Source organism: Centruroides sculpturatus, unplaced genomic scaffold (genome assembly GCF_000671375.1).
Source record: "Centruroides sculpturatus isolate CEXI.00-Female unplaced genomic scaffold, Cexi_2.0 scaffold309, whole genome shotgun sequence".
NCBI lineage: Eukaryota > Metazoa > Arthropoda > Arachnida > Scorpiones > Buthidae > Centruroides > Centruroides sculpturatus.
In genome coordinates this window covers 334,490-340,425 of record NW_019384521.1, presented here as the reverse complement: position 1 = coordinate 340,425, position 5,936 = coordinate 334,490, and positions in this window count along the sequence as shown.

Below are 5,936 nucleotides of genomic sequence, written 5' to 3'. Positions count from 1 at the left end.
AGAAGAAATCATTACTGAAGTGTTGTAGTTTTGTGATGTAACAAAAATGAATGTACAATATTTGAATACATATTACAATAAATGAAAAAAATGTATATATTTAAGCCCACTAATACAAGTAAGAGAAATTTACAAACTGAAAATTTTAGTTTTATTTAGTTAAAATAGATAAATTTTACATTCATAAATGAGATTACCGTATTGACACTTTAAATAAATATAAAATTATTATAACATGTATAATTTTGTTTTAATAAATATTATTTTTAGTAGGTAAACAACTAAAAAATACAAAACAATTAAAAAATATATATATTTTATAAAATATATTAGGCGTAATTTCAGTTTGTACAAAGAAAAACAAACGTTTTACACGTTAGCATTAGACAAAATCAATACGTTGCACCTTCAAGATTGGTCGGCTCCGTAATTAATTCATAATCTATCCAATCTTTCGCATCTTTCTACATGCGCATTTAGTATGATTCAGAAAATTCAGGAGGATGGGTTCACCTCCATCGTACGTGCCATTAGTAAGTAACTCGAACACTCTGAACGGAAGCTTGACCTTCTTCGTTTTCTTGGCTTGGCACACCTTTCTGCTGCCGTGGCAACATCCCGTGTCTTCTGAGCATCTGTGGAGTATGGCACAGTGAGGAACGTAGATTTTTTCCGGAGAAGTACCCACCGGAATCAATTTAGCCACGGGTTCCGAGCAAGAACCTTCTCTGTGTACTTTCTCATTGTATTGTTTAGCCATGGTGTTCAGGCGGTTAAGTGGAATGGCTTCGGAGTTTTCGGGTGTTTTCGCTCTTCCGGCCGTTACTTCGATGATGATGATTTGAACAACTAAACACAAGAATATCCGAGTGAAGAACATGATTCGCTTGTCTGATTTATTAACGGAACGCAATTGGAAATTTTATCTTCGATTCTTTCGTCAACACTCGAAATTCTGCATAAAATAAATTATGATTAATTATATAGTGAAAAATTTATTATTATAAAAATTATTTCATAAAGCAATTATAACTCGAAAATAAATATTAATGTACATATTTTATCATGTAAGCATTTATTCGTAAACAGAAGAGAACACAATGATATGTTAGTCCGTACGTTTCTAAATTCAACACTTATGGGTGAGTTCTCCTTTGAGTTCCTCGTTTTGTAGAATAAAGAAACGTTTCCGTTGAAAGGGCACTTTTCATGATGTTCGACTTAATTAAGGAGAAGACAACGATTGTGACTATTTTGCGAAGTGACAACCATTATTCGAATAAATCCTTTTAATCAAATGAACTCTTCTCTGTATCGTTTTCTTCTATACTGGGTCTTTCTTTAATCTGTCTGCTATTACAGCATCCACAGCAAGAGCGAATCGATCGTTCCTATAAGCGAAATTTACTTGTTTCGTGAATGTCGCCATGTTAGTTTGTTGAATACTCAACGGTCTATCAGGTCGTCGAGCGCAACACTGAAACAGCGCTGACTCATTTGTCTCAAGGAAAACTCACCGTTGAGTCAACCGTTGAATATAGAAACGTACGGATTGTGATTGTTAAGACAACAAAGGATATGCATTTTAAAAATTAACTGCATGCAATTCATAATACATTGTAATTTGAACATTTTTACTGTTTTCTATCATAATATATAAAGTACATACAGTGTAATATAATAAGAGTGGGCGCACGCATACTCACTCTCTTATATTCTCTCTGCTTGTACTGTATTCATATAATACCCGAAAATCTACCCAACGGGTAAATCAAAATTTTTTATTATAGACTTCAATTACAAATAACTAAACTTTACTACATACAAAAAACAAAAAAAGTAAAAAAAATTCAACCGAAACACTAAACGTGAGCTAAAAGTTCTTAATCTCTCGGCTACTGCTGGGCCTTAAATTAATAAAAACTATTTTCTGAAAGTACAGTACGTGGCATGAGATGAGCGTAACATTTTATTATGAACCGGCTTTTATAGGTTAATATGATTTGGTTATTTACAGGATTTAAGCTGGGAAAAATTTTCTGTAGCATTTAAGCTAACTTTACTAAAAAAGTTAGCAAAATTTTAGAAAATGTAGCTAACATTTCTATGATGTCTCCAAAGTTCAGCGAATTCTAAGCAAAAACAGTAAGTTATCAGGAACACTTCAGAGATGAGTAGTGACGTGACCGAATAACACCGACAAATGTCACGTGACACGCTTCGTACGCGTCCGCCGTTCGATGTGACGCTCCGCGACGAAAACAAGCTTAAGCAGTGGCGTCTTCGAACGGGGTACACTCGATGAATATTCCGATATTTTATTCATAGCATATTTTATATCGATCATTTCCAACAAATTATACGTGTTTTGGAAATATTCGAGTGAAATTAGTCTAGATTTGATTAATTTTATGGAAGAAACCTCTCAAATATCCGTACCCACTAAACAGCACAAGTGCCCCTATTCCTATTAGAGCGACCAAACGTCCGCGGTTTTGACTGTTTTTAATAATTATTTGTAAATCAATATTTGAATAGAGCAACTTCCTTAACACACCAATATAATAGCATCAATTTATATATCAACAGGTAAATAAATTTTAAAACAATAATCAAAATTGAGTCAGTTTTGCATCCCATTTTCACAGATTCTGAAAATGTGTCTCTGGTTGGATTGTAAATATGACTCATNATAACACCACTCATGTTCTTGTTATATATAAATTTAGTTATTTTTCTCTTTCTATTCCACATATAAAACTACTGTAATTGAAAAATTGATAAAAAGTTATATCTTAAGGATACAGCAACATTTTTAATTTTATTCTGTCATATATGTTAGAGCAATACCTGAAGGCCCTTCTGATTAATGCATTAAAGCCCAGAGTTTATAAATGTAGAGATCATTTCACCAAGAGGGTTTAATATATTCCTAGGTGTTTAATGATCCATCATTAAATGTGATGTTTATGTCCAAGAAATGTATTTGTGTTAGACTAATTTGTTCCATTTTAAGATTCAGTCCTTCATTATTTGAGTTGACATCAATCAAAAACTGTTGAATCTTATTTTTGTTTCTCCATAATATGAAGTCATCATCTGCATACATATTGTATAGTAGTGTGTCAGTCATAAAATGTATAATAGTATTCTTCTCCAACTTACACAGAACTAACTGCATAATGTAAATGATCCCTCTAGCAGATATCAGATATTATTGAAATGCCCAAAAGAGAGTTGGTATGGATCACTCTGATCAATGCCAAGGTGATGCCTTCCCCCACATATATACAACTGACTTGCTTGTTGTACACTACCCTATACAAGCAGTCATTCATAACTTCATATTGTGGAGCCCTGTAGATCACAGCTTTATTACTTTCATTTTTAATTAAGTCTCTCTTTAGAGACTCAAAAAACTCATCTTTGTCCTGTGATGATATTATCATACCTGTCAGGAATCATGCATCCTGGGAGCTAGTATCCTTTCTACAAATCTCATTTACATTCTCAATAAGAAGTCTGCAACCCTATAGTAAACCCCCTTACGTGTTGCACTTTAATGTGATAGTCCATTAACTCCATTACTCACCAGGCATTTACTCCTGTCTTGTATGTTAAGAAAGAAAAGGGGCTTATGATCCAATATGATTATGGACTTTTGGCAGAGGATTAGAAATTTGAAATGTTTCAGGGCAAGAATTATTGCAAGGCACTCCTTTTCTATGGTGGAGTAATTAATTTCAGCCTCCTGGAACTTTTCACTAAAGTAGCCGACAGGTAGCAAATTGCCTTCTATATGCTGCTTCAGGATGGTAGCTACAGCACACTCTGAAGCATCAGTATGCAGAAAAAACAGTTCAGTAAAATTAGAATGTGATAAGATCAATGGCTTAGATATTGCATCTTTTAATCTATCAAAACTTTCCTGACATTCCCAACACCAAGAAAACTTCTTTTCCTTTTCTGTAGGCTCAATAAGAAGTGCTGTGATCTTGGAGAAAGAAGGCATTAATTTCCAAAAAAATTCCACCAAACCAAGAAAACTCCACACTCCCTTCATGTTTATTAGGGGTTTGACAAGACCAATTGACTCAATATTTTTGGGGTTAGGACACACCCCTTGCACATTGATTATGTGACCCAGATAACATATTTCCTTAGCTAAAACCTGACATTTTCTTAGAGTTTAATTTGAGCCCTTCATCGTGCAAAGTACCAATTATATGATCCAGCAATTTCAGGTGATCTTCAAAAGTGGGCAAGAAAAGGTTGATATCATTCTGAAATACAAAACAATTAATACCTATGTATCTTGCTGAAATTTTTGTCATCGCATATTGGAAATATCTCCTGCCATTTTTTCCCCCTTGAAGCATCTGGCAAAGTTGGTACTTCCCCAAGGAGTTGAGAAAGCAAAAATGTGTCTAACATTGAGGTCTAAAGAAATCTAGAAATACCCAACCTTTAAATCTAGAACTGAAAAGTACTCATTGCCATTGAAATGAGATAGTATATCATCAATAGGAAAGACTTATGTTTGTTATCTCATTCACCTTCCTCAGGTTAAGAGTTATCCAAGATCTTGCCAGAACTCTGGAACCACATGAATTGGGGAGTTCCATTCTGATGAGATAAAGTGTGCAATGAAACAGTTCTCAGAAGAATTGATGAAGAATGAAGCTTGCTAAAAATAATAAAGAAAAGAAAGGCCAATTGGATAGGATATGTACTGAGAGGTCAATGAAAGCAATTATAAAAAGATCAGTATAAAGGAAAAGAGAAAAGGAAGAAGAAGGAGGAAGATGTTGGATGACGTAAAGGATGGCATTGGATAAGAGAGAATGAAGACCTTGTTGTGGTACATAGAAAAATGGAGGCAGGAGTGGATATAGCTCAAGAACCTGCTATTTTTCAAGCAGAGAAGCAATGATGATGATGTAAATTAGTTGTATGTAAAATGTCAATATACACTTAATATATTTTTCAAAATGTATTTAAAATTATTATAAAATTTGTCTTCATAGTCATTATCCTAAACTGGGTACAATTACACTTCCGAATGAAACAGTTGGGACCTTACCAGAACCATGCCCATATGAATAAAAAAGTCAAAGGAACTGTACCTCTACATGTGACCATTGGCAAGATACAACACCTGAAATTGGCCTAATTCTGGGTTGCATGCTGTTGGGAGTCACATTACTCTGCTAAGACTATTGCACTTAACTATTTAGCCCAACTACACGCAAAACATCAGTCAAGTACTGGCAGTAGTACTGGTACACGGTAAAAAAAATGATTTTTGGAGGCAAATATTTTGCCAAGGATTGCATGTATGAGTATGGTTCCATTGACTTTTTTGCTCATACAAGAGGTCTGCAATTCTGGGGGGTGGGTAACCCTTCATTTTTTTCACATCTTACCTTAAACTGCTCTAAATTAATAACAAAAAGCTATTTTATTGGAGCACTTGTATTAAGTAACAGTTTATTGAATACTTTTCATCAATCAAATCCAGATGTATATGGGTGGATATTGGTGACTTGGCTGGTCCACTTTTGTGTGGGCTTGGTTTCACAAAAGTACTCAAGAAGGTGTTACTTAAATTAATATAATAAACTCCAATAAAACAGAGTTTTTAGCAGCAAATAACACACCTTAGAAATTCCAGCAACTGTGATTTATTTGTAACAAATTTTTTCAGTCATGTTTAAAAGCATTCTTAATTTAATCATATGTCAACTACTGTGTTTCCCCAAAAATAAGACAGTGTCTTATATTAATTTTTGCTCTGAAAGATGCGCTAGGTCTTATTTTCAGGGGATATCTTATTTTTCCATGAAGAATTCACATTTATTTTTGAACAAAAAAATTCCCTAGTCAAACTTAGATGAGAGTGACATATAACTGGTCGTGTCGAACTGAACTTAAAT